The sequence below is a fragment of the Camelus ferus genome, chromosome 12 (genome assembly GCF_009834535.1).
Source record: "Camelus ferus isolate YT-003-E chromosome 12, BCGSAC_Cfer_1.0, whole genome shotgun sequence".
Classification (NCBI taxonomy): domain Eukaryota; kingdom Metazoa; phylum Chordata; class Mammalia; order Artiodactyla; family Camelidae; genus Camelus; species Camelus ferus.
In genome coordinates this window covers 58,373,865-58,386,743 of record NC_045707.1, presented here as the reverse complement: position 1 = coordinate 58,386,743, position 12,879 = coordinate 58,373,865, and the positions used below count along the sequence as shown (strand labels likewise).

The 12,879-nt window shown below is 42.4% G+C and overlaps 2 long non-coding RNA genes across 2 annotated transcripts in view; one reads left to right on the top strand and one right to left on the bottom strand.

Moving 5' to 3' along the window:
* The first annotated feature begins 2,075 nt into the window (after positions 1 to 2,075).
* LOC116667765 lies at positions 2,076 to 12,748 on the top strand. The gene is made up of 3 exons (XR_004324802.1): positions 2,076 to 2,087; positions 8,600 to 8,604; positions 12,305 to 12,748. It is a non-coding gene; the product is annotated as an uncharacterized LOC116667765 (long non-coding RNA).
* The window catches only part of LOC116667763, a 27,881-nt gene continuing 18,487 nt past the window's right edge, over positions 3,486 to 12,879 (bottom strand). Inside the window, exon 3 of the long non-coding RNA XR_004324799.1 lies at positions 3,486 to 3,780. This is a non-coding gene — a long non-coding RNA (uncharacterized LOC116667763). The remainder of the gene's footprint in view (positions 3,781 to 12,879) is intronic.

Sequence of the window (12,879 nt, the reverse complement as noted above, 5' to 3'; positions counted from 1 at the left end):
CCCTGCCCCCCGCCTCTCACTTGTGAACAGAGCCCAGATTGTATGATTATAGTCCTGTGTCCACACTATTCTTTGGAATCATGTGCTGGTAACCCAGGGTTGATCGGAATCGTGGCAACGGTACACCCCTTGTCAGTCATTAGCAGTGAGTAGGAGGCTGCTTCCAGCCAAAGAGACAGGGAAAAACACCTGCACTGGGCTTCTGGGAAAGATATAAAGAAAGCTCTCATATTCTCTTAGACATTATCTGAATTAATTAACCTTATAGCTGACCTACCTTGGAACATCTTATTGTGGGAAAATACATTTTCCTTACTGCTGAAAATAGGTGGAATTGATTTTCTCTTACAAGGAGTGAAAACAACTTAACATATGATAGCCCACTGCAGCATTTAAAACGGTGATTTAAATGTACGGGGAGGAAGGAAAAAAGAAGGAAGGAGGAAATGTAAGTGAAATAAATTCTCAAGTACAATAGCAGAAGATTACATATATACGTATAGAATTAAATTTTTAACAAAATAAAAGAAGTCGCAGTTCAAGAATTCTATTTAGAGAGATGGAGGTAGTTCTCAGAGGAAATAGATGTTAAAAATGGGACCAGAACTAAGGAGGGGAGAGCGAGTAAATTATTTTTCATTATAAGTCGTTTTGCACCATTTTACTGTTAAACTATGTGCAGGTACTATTTTTGATAAAAGCTTTAACATTTCCATAAAGAAGAAAATGAATTCAAAACTAGAAATTAATTGCCTCTTCTGGAGCTACTAGAGAGAAAATAAGACTCTTTCTCGGAGGCAAATCAACAAACAAGTTCGTAGAAGCACTTTTCACCCCGGGAGGGTTCCAAGGGCCCCGGCGCTTTTCCTCGCGCTATCGGTGGCGGAGTGCTCTCTGTGTGCCGTTGTGGCTTAGGTTTTTGTCAGGGAAAGTGTGTGAAATAGAAGGAGATAAAGGAGCGTGGAGAGCAAAGAAAGAGAAAAATCCCTCGTCTACAGCGCAACCAGTTTTCCTCTCTGGCTCCCAACAATGCAAATGACCCAGACTCTCTGAGCCCATTTTGTTAAAATAGGTGGTAGTTGTACGAGTTGGATAACTAAGCATGCTGCATTTCTCCCACTGAAGTAACATGCCAGTTTTCTCCAAGCTGATTTCACTCTTAAAAGTACAAGAGAAAATTGCCTTGGTTGTCTTGACAGTGTCCTCGGGGATATGAACAAAGATCCCACTTCAAACTGCACCTCCCGCCCCTCTTGGACACCACTGATGGAAAGGTACTAATGATCTAACTTGAGCCACCAGCGTTGCTTTAAACCATCTAAGGACATTCCTCTTTGGTAAATCCCAAAGCTCCCAAAGCTGCAATTTTGTTCCCAAGGGATCAGAGTTACTGAAACAAGTTCCAGGAAGAGGACAACCCCATAACTTCCAGAGTCCAAGAGAAATAAACATTTACTTCCAATCTTATTCAGTTGATGTCCCATTAATTCAGTGGTCAACAGGCCATATCTTTTATGTTGTTTTTCAGTAGTGCAAGCCATACATGTTTGTTCAAAGTCAGTAAAAATAAATCCTAACTTGAACCCAGTAAAGTCTTCTGAAAACTAGCTTATTACAATATTAAGTATGCATTGACCCAGAGGTGCATATTTCTAAGACTATATCCTACACAAATAAAACATTTAAGGTTGTGCATTGCAGCATCATTTGTTATGGTTAAAAAAAATAAATGATCTAAAAGTCAAACAGCAGGAGACTGATTGAACAAACAGCAATGTATCCACACTAGGGAATATTATACAACTATTAAAAATATATAATAAAAACTAGATAGAACTTCATGAATTATCATAGAAAGATGTCCATGATACACTGTTGTATAAAAAAAGCAAGTTGCAGAAATACGTGCACAATATAATTCCATTGTTACAAAAAATGTATATGCATATGAATATATGTGTATTTTTTCATGTAACTAGGGAAAGATGTGAACAGTAAAACTGTTCATCATGATCAGGTGATCAGCTCAGGGCACGGAATTGGAGGAAGTACAGTTTTACTGTATATACTAGTAAATATACTGAATTGTTATACCAACCCAACATTATTTTGTATTCAGGGAAAAAACAAAATAAAATTTTATTGTTGGGAGTGTGAGGAAGGTTTTCAAATCCCCTTTTCCAGGATCACACCTAATATTACAATTTAATGGAAATCTGTGTATTTTTCAGTATTTTTGGAAAATAAGGATTTTTCAGCCTTCCTGTGTAACTCTGTCATTATAATAGCTTCCATTTATCGAAAAGCTACCGTGTACCTGATGTGGCAGTGGGTGTTCACATACAGTTACTTAATCTTTCGGTAACAGCCTGGGCTTTCTAAGGTGCATTGTACAGATGAGAAAAGGGAAAAACCAAGATCACATCAGTCCAACAAGCCGCCTCGTCAGAATTCCAAAGCAGATCTGGCTGGAAAGCCTGTGCTCTTCCTGAGACGGTAGCATATCTATGAAGCACAGGCTTCTAAGTTAAATCACTCACCTCACTTCAAGTTCAACAGCTTTTGTAAATGGAAATAGCAGAGACTATGGGAGTCTGAGCACCTACCTCACAGAGGTGTCAAAAAAACCAAAGGAGACCTGCCCCAACCACCCCTCCCCTTCCACTCATCATACCTGCCTCCCAAAGAGAACTGTCCTTCACAAGCCATCACATCCTGTTACTCAAAGCCGTACTCTTCTACCTTTGATCTACTTTTTCAAAAACTCTCTTGGTGAGGTCTCAACAAATTCTCTAGATTTCCCCAGATTTCTCTAGACTGGAAATCTGAACAGATCCCTTCAATATTGAAGCTCACCTCACAGCTTCCCAAAGCTAAGATCTTATTCCCAAAGTATTCCAATAATCTGCCTGCAGCGGTGGGACATTCTGTATGTTAACAAGAATAAAAAGATTACAAACTGATGGTCACTTGACTCTAACATTATTTTTCAGCTCTGCTTGCACATGGTTTGTCATTCCTGGCCTTGAGCTTGTAAGATTTGTTAGCAACTCTGTAGGAGGGACAGCGGTCAACAATTTTTGGAGAAAAAAATGTTCATTAGAGCCAAAGAGGAAAACTCAGCAGGGTTTAGATGACACAAAGCACTGTAACTAAGAAATGGGAAAATACAGTAGATACCAGAGAGGCGGCAGCCCTATCCCCATCGTGTACGCCGAGATGTGACTGCATTTATTACTGATGCTGTTTTCTCACACAGCCTCAGTGGCCAGAAATGCCTTTCATCCCATCTCTGACTGGTCCAAAGATCACACTCCCCAGGGACCTAGCACTTTGTAATAATGATTCATTATTTATTCCAGCCCCAGGACATTTCAAATGAGTGTTTCAAACCACTGCTGGTTATCATATTGGATTTAACTCTACTGATGCCACAGGAAACACCAAAATGCCGTGGGCTCCTTAGCTCTTTGAAAGCTGTATCTTTATTTGTTCTTTCATGAATCCAGAAAGCATAGTCTTTTCCACAATAATTAATCAATAGAAATATATTTTCTTTATTTGCTGAATGAATTAATAAGTGAATCTTTAAACAAATGAGCAGAGGAAAACACTAATGACTTTAAAGTTCTAAGGAATTCTTTCTTCTTCTTCTTCTTCTTCTTCTTCTTCTTCTTAATGAGTGTACCAAACTTTCCCAAGCCTGTGCCAACGTAACCGTGAGGATGGGAGCTGAGCCGGCACCACTGGGCACTGAACGAGACCCTCACCGAGTGTTTCCTGGGGAAACGAATGACAAGCTAGATTACCATAACAACCTCCCCGCTTTTATTTTCCTGATGACATTCCTTACACAAGCACTGTGGAGCAGAAATTAGAAATGTATACCTGCTCCTTTTTTATCTGCGTTTAACTTCTCTGCCTGGGCTTGAGGCTGTCTGAGTCATAGTGTCTGCATTTCCTACCACTAGAAAGCTACCTAACCCATCAGAGAGAAAATTCAAGAGGCTGCTTTTAAGCCATTTCCAGAAAACCGAAGTCTTCAGAATCAACAGAAGAAAAGGAAACAAGACAAAACAAAACGAAATAGAGCATCCTCAAAGTATAGATCCGGTTAATTGCAAAGGATTCTTTAAACCATGGGAGGAACTCTCACTTGAATGCTACTACAGGTCTTCACAGCCGCAACAGCAATGGTGTCTACCCAGCTTACTTCGTTTGCTTGACTTCATAACAAAGGGCTTAGAGGAATGAAAAGAACAGGCTGGTGAACTAAGGTCAACCACATACTTCCTAGGAATATTCTTGAATTGGAAAATGACTCGAGTGATAGCATATAATAAAGCAATTACATTAGGAAGAGATTAAAAGCTACTGTTCAATACCTTGTAATAGCCTAGAATGAAAAAGAATATGAAAAGGAATACATATAACAGAGTCACTGTGTTGTACACCAGAAATTAACACAACATTGTAAACCAACTATACTTCGATGAAAATAAATAATAAAATAAAAAAATAAAAGCTACTGGTATTAACTAGTTTGGCAGTTTTCTTACTCTGATCTCGAAGCATTTGCTAATAAAACTTCAAGAAGGTACATATTATAACTCTTGTCTTTCCTAGGAGGCACAGAAGGCACTCATTAATGGAAAATCACAAGCCTGTATATGTGGAGAGACCTGGGAGGGAGGGCAGAGGTCTAGGGGCAGGTGAAGGGTACTCCTGTTCATTTACTTTTCATCTTTGTACTGTTGCTATAGCGGTCTTTCTTTTTATTGAAGTATAGTTTATTTACAATGTTGTGTTAGTTTCTGGTGTAGATCACAGTACATGTATATATTCTTTTTCATAGTCTTTCCCATTACAGGTTATTATAAGATATTGAATATAGTTCCCTGTTCTATACAGTAGGAGGACCTTGTTTACCTATTTTGATGAAAGCCAAAAGCTAAAAATGATCTTTCTAATGTGCGAAGCCAGATCAAGTCGCTCCACCTGTAAAAGCCTTCAGTGGCTCCCCACTGCCTTCATGGTAACCCGCTTACCATGAGGTCTCCCCTCTTTCAGGATCTGACACGAAATTCCCCATCTGAGACCCAGATTAAACATGTTGCTGTTACTCATTTTAACTATAAAACAGTTAATAGTACGGAACAATAGACTATAAGTCTTTGTATAAAGAGAGGCTAAGAGAAGGCTTAGTATACAGTAAATACTTGTTGACTGACCAAATGACTGAATGAATGAAAGAAGAAGCAAATGAAAGAATGAGACATTATTCTTACAAGATGCTGTTCAGCTGTTTTAATTCAAAATTGTGAATGTTCCTGCTATCTCATAGTCACAGGAAGAGGACCGGGGAGAAGACAGAGTGTTTCCTGTGAATATAGGCATACAACATATATATATATATATCTTCATTCACAGAAAATATTTACAGGAAAAAATATTCTCTCTCTCTCTTTCTCTCTGATACCCCAACAAAATCAAGCATTTTAGATAAGGTTGCCCTTTTCAGTGGGGGTTGTTGGCCCCAAGAATGTGAGGGATTTACTTGTGTTTACTTTCTTATCCTCAAGGCTAACTGTTATCACTCACTTAACATTCCAAAAGCCTCTGGAGCCAATAAGCAAACCATCTGACTGAAAATAAAATCGTAACCTACTCCTCTATTGCCTAGATAATGAGAGCCCCAACTCACTTCCTTAGTACTATTTTTGTCTGGGGGAAAACCTAACTAAAGAAATCGCATGTCTCTGATATTAAGGCTTCTCCCAGACCACACATTGTATGCCACTGAGTACTGGGAAAGAAACTGTCTCCTAAAAGTGCCCCCTATAGGCTAGAAGTATTGGATGCATCTCCCTAATAACATCAACAGAGTAGCCTGGCACAAAATGACTGATTCCTTTACACAAATCTGAAAAGAACTCGGTACAGCATCCCTTCTCTGTCTAACTCCCCTCTCTCCCCAACACCACTAGAAGCCTTAGCTAATAGAACCACCACTTACTCGTTGCTCAGGTCAAAAACTTAGCAGCCATACCTGAGTCTTCTTTCTTATGTTCTACAGACACTTGTCCTGATAGCTCTGACCACAATATATAAGTATCTCTAAACTGGCCATTCCCCCTCCCCTGTAACTACCCTCGTCTAAGCCCACTAACAGGTGTCCATCACCACCACACCTGTCCCGTTTGTCCATCCTCTCCAGAGCAGCCAAATTAATTTCTTCTAGTTACATCAGCCCGCATCCCTTTCCTGCATAAAACACTCCATGACTTCTCATTGCAGTGTAACCAAACTCCCAGCTTCTCACCATGGCCTCACCCTCCCTTCTCCCTCGTCCATCACAACCCAACCCACCCGCCTTGTTCTTACCCAATAGGCTGCGCTCAGCCCCTCCTCCCTCTAAATTGCAAAATGGCTGCATTCTTCCCGACATTCAGACCTCAATTCTCTTGTCCCTCCTCAGAGAGCTCTTCCCTGACCAATTTAGTCCAGTTACTAACACATGATCCTATTTTATTTCCTTCCTGATTAGACTTTTATTATCTGTCTCCTTCCACTAAAATGGGAGCCCCTGAAGGTCAGGAACTCATCTGTTTAGTCCTCGGCTCTCCCCTCATGGACCAGATCAGTTCCGGGCACAGAGCACACAGCAATAAATATTTGCCAATGAAGTGAGTACCACAAGAAAAGCATCTTCTCTTGCACATACCAGATGCTAGCGTCCTGCCTGAGTGAGCACACCTGGAAGGAGCCATCGTTTCGAGAAACAAACAACTTATCTCTTTGAAAGGAATACTTCAGACCACTGTGGGTAAGATTCGTATGCCAGAGTAAAGAAATGACTTGTCATGAGCCGACGCTACAGGTAGTTCATCTTTCATTCTCCTGGATTAAGATCTAAAAGTCTGATTTCAACACCCTGAGATCTTCAAGCTAAACCTGATGAGTTATTTCCCCGCTCCCATCAATTGATAAACAGACACCTGCCGTCACTCTCACTATCATTCGCTCCATCTTTGATCTTCGGAATTCTATTTGCTTCGTCTGGTGCAGTTACAGCTCCACTCTGTGGAATAATGGGGAAGGCAGGCAACGCCAGATACAACCGTCACCTACATGACCACCGAGAAAACTGGGGAGACGGGGCATAGATATTACAGTTTGTAAACACATGCACAGAACATCAGAACATAGAAGTGCGTTTTATTCTTATTTAGATTCACGATGGTGATCTCTACAAATTAAATTTGAATCCCGGCCTCTCAATGTTTAATGATGTACTTGCCCTCCTCCCCGTCTTCCCACCTCCTTTATTTCCATCGCAGGTTTGAAACTGTTTCAGCCACATTCTCTTTTAAGTAACGCATCTCTGTCAGTAGATGCAGCGACATGTATAAAAATCACAAATACAAAACACCAAGTTCATTCTGGTCAGGCCCAGAAATGAGGCGATTAAAAGCTAGTGATTTCCTATATCTAGATGCACAGAGATGCAGTCATGCAAACTAGGAGAGGCAGTGCTGACTTTCCTTAAAAGGAGAGGAATGTTTTTCACTAACCGGTGTCCCTCAAGCCTTGCCTAGGGGAAAAGGTCCTTCACGAAGCTGTCAATAGTTATGAGCAACATCAAACCAAGACCTAATCAATGTCCGACTGGCTCAGCGTCCAGGAGAACGGGTGCAGAAAGAAGTTAACGAGCTCTCCCAGAAAAGCCCAGAAATATTTTCACACTTCTTAGGGTCGAATCCATTGCAACTTGGAATCTCCAAAGCATCAGCGCATAGCCTGATTTCTGGCAACACTCAACACAAGAGTTCCACGGCTGCCACCACTTTACCATCTAAAGATTTTAAAGCCATTTCACAACGAGTTTCCACAAATGATTGACGCACACAGTATTCAACATCCTCTCTCCAGCCTCAGGGAGTTGAACTTGAGCTCCACTTTACACTGGATTTTTCACTGGACTAACTCATCAGAAGGCTTCAGCCCTTGGTGAAATTAGAAACTAGGCAGAGTTTATCTCTGGTGACCCAAGACAAACCCTTCCTCTCTACCCTCCCCCGCCCTGTCCCTGTTTCCCTCTCAAGCTCTTTCCCTGTTGAAACAGCCTCTACAGAAGCGATCTGAATTCCTTAGCCCTAAAATAAACCTCTGCTAGAAGCTTCCAGGATGACCTTTCTCCAGGAGCTAAGGGAACAAATAGGAATCAAAGCTTTGAATCATACTATGTTCTCAAAAACAAACAAGAGGACACAGAGGGAGACAGTAGAGTTCTTCCTAAACTCACGAAATTGTCCTGCACAGCGGCTACCGGCTTAGTCTACAGTGTGGCTAAATCAATTCACTGAAAAACCTCCAAACTAGGCCCTTCCTTCAATTAGTTTAGAGTTCACAAACATGCAAAGAATTCATTTTCATTCATGAAATAATTACAAGACTATTGAAAGGACATATTAGTACCCGAAAAACAGGGGGAAATTTTCCCAGAGGACGCAATGACTGAGCTTGGTTCTCAAGGATAAATAAAAATGTTATCAGCAGTCAAGGTTAAAGGACATTGTAAGTAATTGATCAAAGTGAGGTAGGGTAGTGTGAAACCATTCTGTTGGTAGCCTGGTTCCTGACTGCCCTCCCTCTCCCCGCCAGAAGATCCTGACCTTAGAGATTAGGAAGTCAGCTGACAAGTACCAGCGTTCAGCTCCAGAACACAGACATGGACTGAGATTATTAGTGATGGCTATTCGCTGTGCAAAATGATGAGTAAGACACAGCCCGACCGCAAAGCTGTTCACGATATAACAGGTTTAGATAGAAAGGTAGGCATATCATATAAGAGCATAAAGATTGACCAGGATTAAGAGAGAACTGGCTGAAAAGGCAGCTAGCTGGAAAGTTAGCCTAGCTTCCAAATCGGAAGAGATAGTGCGTGGATCATTTAAAATCCTATCCAGTGGTGAAGTCCTGCCTGAGTTAGAGGAGACCGGAGTGGGTAGACTGGCTGCCTCCTGCCCCGTGCTCATGTTTCCAATTTGTTGAATAAATCCAGCACACAAAGATCAGGCTATCCTGGCTCAGGTCAGAGACTACAGGGTTGGACATTTTCCACATTTACAAACTTATCATGGAGAAGTCCTGATCACTGGAGAATTCACCCACAGCAAAAATTCTGTGAAAGCGTGTTCAGCGAAAAAAAAAAAAAAAAAAAGTGACCACTTCCTCATTTGCATGAACCACAAAACCCATCTTACTTGAAAAAGAGAAGAAACTTCAATGCTCTGCTGATGCCTCAGAATCTTGCCGCCGCTGCTAAGGGCTGCATGTCCCCGTCATCCAGTTGCCTTGGACACATCACCTCTCTTCCTCATCCCCTGGATGGGGAGCTGCATAGGAAGATCCTTCCCGGTGAAACCCAGGAAACCTCTAGTCTGGAAGGGTCTACTAGGTGACTGCCCACAGCTGTCCCTGCTCAGTCCACCTTCCCTCAGCTACGAAGAGCAGGGAGAGCTGTGGTGCTGCTGCGTAGCTCGACTAATTGCCTGGCATCTGGGGCTGATCAGCTGGCTACAGTCCTCTGCGCTGAGTTTGAGCTAGGAAGCCTCTGACCCAGTGGGCCCAACGTCCAGATGATTGTCTTTGGACAGTTCTGAATCGGGTCAACATTTTCTTAAGGCTGAATATTTTTAAGTTTGAATGAGTGCTCTGCAAAGCTTCAGGTCTTGGGTCAAATGCACTTTTCCTTTACAGAAAAGATCTCATCCCTTCTCTTTTTACCTGTTAAAGTTGAGTGGACATTATTTGAAATAGCTGCTACTTTTGTTTTTCTTTTTTCTTTTCTCGAGTGTGAATGTGGAAGGCCCATGTTAAGGGGGTCTTCTCTCTTGAGAAGGCATCTCGAGTCCAGTCACATGCCTTCAGATTCCCACCTATGTCAGGCTAGGAGCCCTCATGGAATATGAAAAATTAATACACACACAGGGGATTTCAGTAAACACTGAAGTTTTTATTATGCGAGAAAAATATGCATGGGGTCACCTGTGGTTTAGCAGAAGCATAGATTCAAAAAGACCTCAGAGATCATCTCATCTAAGCTCTCATGTTATGGTTTAGGGAATTCATTCTCATGCGTTCATTCATTCATTCAAAACCAGACAGGAGGCATCCCAGGCCAGCCTGCATCCTAGCAGTTCTCAAAGTGTGCTTCGTGGACCAGCAGCGGTAGCAGCAGCACCTAGGACCTTCCAAAAGTGAGAATCCTTGAGCCCCAACCCAGAGCTACTGCATCCAGAAACTGTGGGGGTGGGATCGAGCAATCTGTGTGTTCCCAAGTCTTCCAGGTTATTCTAATGGACACAAAAGGCTGAGAGTCACTTCCTCATGACCTGTAAGTGGAAGGCATTAGTCAGGGCTATTTATTAGGACTATTTAACTGGATTAAACCAAAAACAAAGGGATCTGTTGGTCCATGCACGTGAAAGGTTCAAGGAGTCATTCTTCCTCCAGAATAATCTGTGAAAAATACCATATTTTGTTTTTCTTCAATGGCTGCAAATTTCCATCTCCATACACTGCTCCTCTGATAGGGTTGTTCAGACAGCGTCCCCAAGATCTCTTCTGTCTAATTCCATCTCCACTGCCCACTGCTCTCCAGCACGTACCACAGCGAGAACCTTTATGGTCTCCTCCCCGCATCTTGACCGTGCCATGTCCACTCCCCGATTCTTGTTTCCTCCATCAAATTCCCCGTGATTGAAACACCTCCCTTCCCTCAGCCTATTGAAAACCCTGCCCAGACTTTAAGAACGTGTTCAAGTTTTACCACTTCCAGGAAACATCCTTGGTCTGCTCCAACCCTCTCTTATAAATGTTCTTGGGAACTCCTACAGCATTCAGTGTCTGCCCCCAAGATAGCCCTTCATTATACTTTTTCATTAGGGACCTTTGTGTTGGAAGAGAAACCATCTGTGCCCGTTTAAGTAAACGCAGATAGCAGTGAGGATTCAGAGGGATTTCACATAACCCAACTGCAGGATGATTAGCTAAACCTCTGCGGGTCTGAAAGAGCTCAAGTATTAGCAGGAGCACTTGTTCCTCCTGTTTTAACATGGATGGGCATTTCCTGGCCTCTCTCCCTACTCCTCAGTCACTCTTAACTTTCTGATGGGTGAATCTGGGAGAAGAAAGTACATGCTTAGGGTAGCCCCTTGTTCTTTTTTGGGGGGAGGGGGTTCCTACAGGGCACAGCCAAGGGCAGGTGCATATGGCAGGGATAAATGAGGGCAGGGAGGGTGGCAGCACTGTAGTTTTTCAACTCTGCTTGGACAGGTGCAGAAGTTTATTTTGGGGGTGAAGTTAGTGAGCCCTTTGTTACTGCAGGGTCAAAGTTCTCCAAACTGTTTAATCAGTAATAAAGGTGACATTTTTATCTCCTTCTGCCTTATGTATCTGCCTCTCCACTGATTCCAACTCAGGAGAGAAAGGGGTATTATCACTGGTTACCCTAAAATCTAAATAATAAGCAGCTGTTTTCTCCCTCTCTGAAGCTACATGGATCATGCTGGCTGTAATCCACTCCCTCTCACTCTGAAAATGAACTTCTTTTTAACATGGGCTTCTGTTTCCTCATTAACTTAGACATTTATGTGGAGCCACGTGTTACCATTAGTGACAGAGATTCCTTCTCCCCCCCGACTTATTACCCTCTTCTTCTTTAGTAACAGAACACCCAAATTCCAGCTGAGCACATGGAAACGCAGAATAAAACATACCTTTCCCAAGTAAATGTGGTCATATGATTAAGTTCTGTCCCATGGGATTTAAGCAGAAGGGCTGTGCACAACTTCTGGAAGATATCCTTAAAAAGGAGGAGGTTTGCTTCCCTTTTGATTTCCTCCATTCTACTGGTTGCAATGCAGTTCTGATGTCTGGACCATTCTGGACAATGCAGCCATTCTGGACCATGAGGAAGAAGCAGGCGTATGCTAGAGCTGGCTCATGGGCTCAGGAGAGAAGAATGCTGAACATTCGGGAACTTTGCGAACTAGTTATTAAACCACTGGTAGTTTGAAATGGGCCATTCAGGGAATATTTCCAACATAGGAATCAGGGAAATCCTACAAATCAGCCCTCCGGTCCCCGCTCCAAGGATGAGATTACCAGCACATCACTGCTTAGAAACACTCATTGAAAGACGGGAGAGCAGCAGGACAGAAGAAGCCTGGGTCTTTGATGGCAATGAAACAGCTTGCCATGGGAGCCCCGGATTGCCTCCGCTTATGTGAGAGAAGAGGGAGTTTCCATCTTGTGGAGGCATTATAATTTTTGCTTTCTACCCTTTGAAGCCAAACCCAGCTGGGGCACTGGACCAAACTCAACATCAATGGACCATCATTTTGGGGTCATTAAGAAACTAAGAAAATCTAATTACTTCAGCTTAGATCCGGTTTCCACATCCTTAGTGCAATCTTGGGGGGACAGGGGTGTGTGGGTTCCATAGTACAAACCTGACTGCCTAAACCCATCCTTTTAGCAGGGCCTGTGGGTTTACATCTGAAAAAAGATAAAGCTCCAAACTAGGTAACTACACTACTATTCAGTATATTAGCACTCAGCTAACTTCTTTAACATCATCCCACATAGCATCTATTTCCTTTTAAGCCAATTTGTCCGAATTACTTTCCAAAAGCATTTTATAAACAATTGTTTATATGTCATTCCCATAATTGACAGGTGCTTCCCCCTATGCCCTGAGTGCTGTAGTACACGACCCTCTTCTCGGCCACCCAGGGCTCTCCCAGGCTCCCCTGAGTTCAGCGTCTTGTTTATTCCAGTGTGGTCTCTCTCCAACTCTTTTGTGCTCTGGCA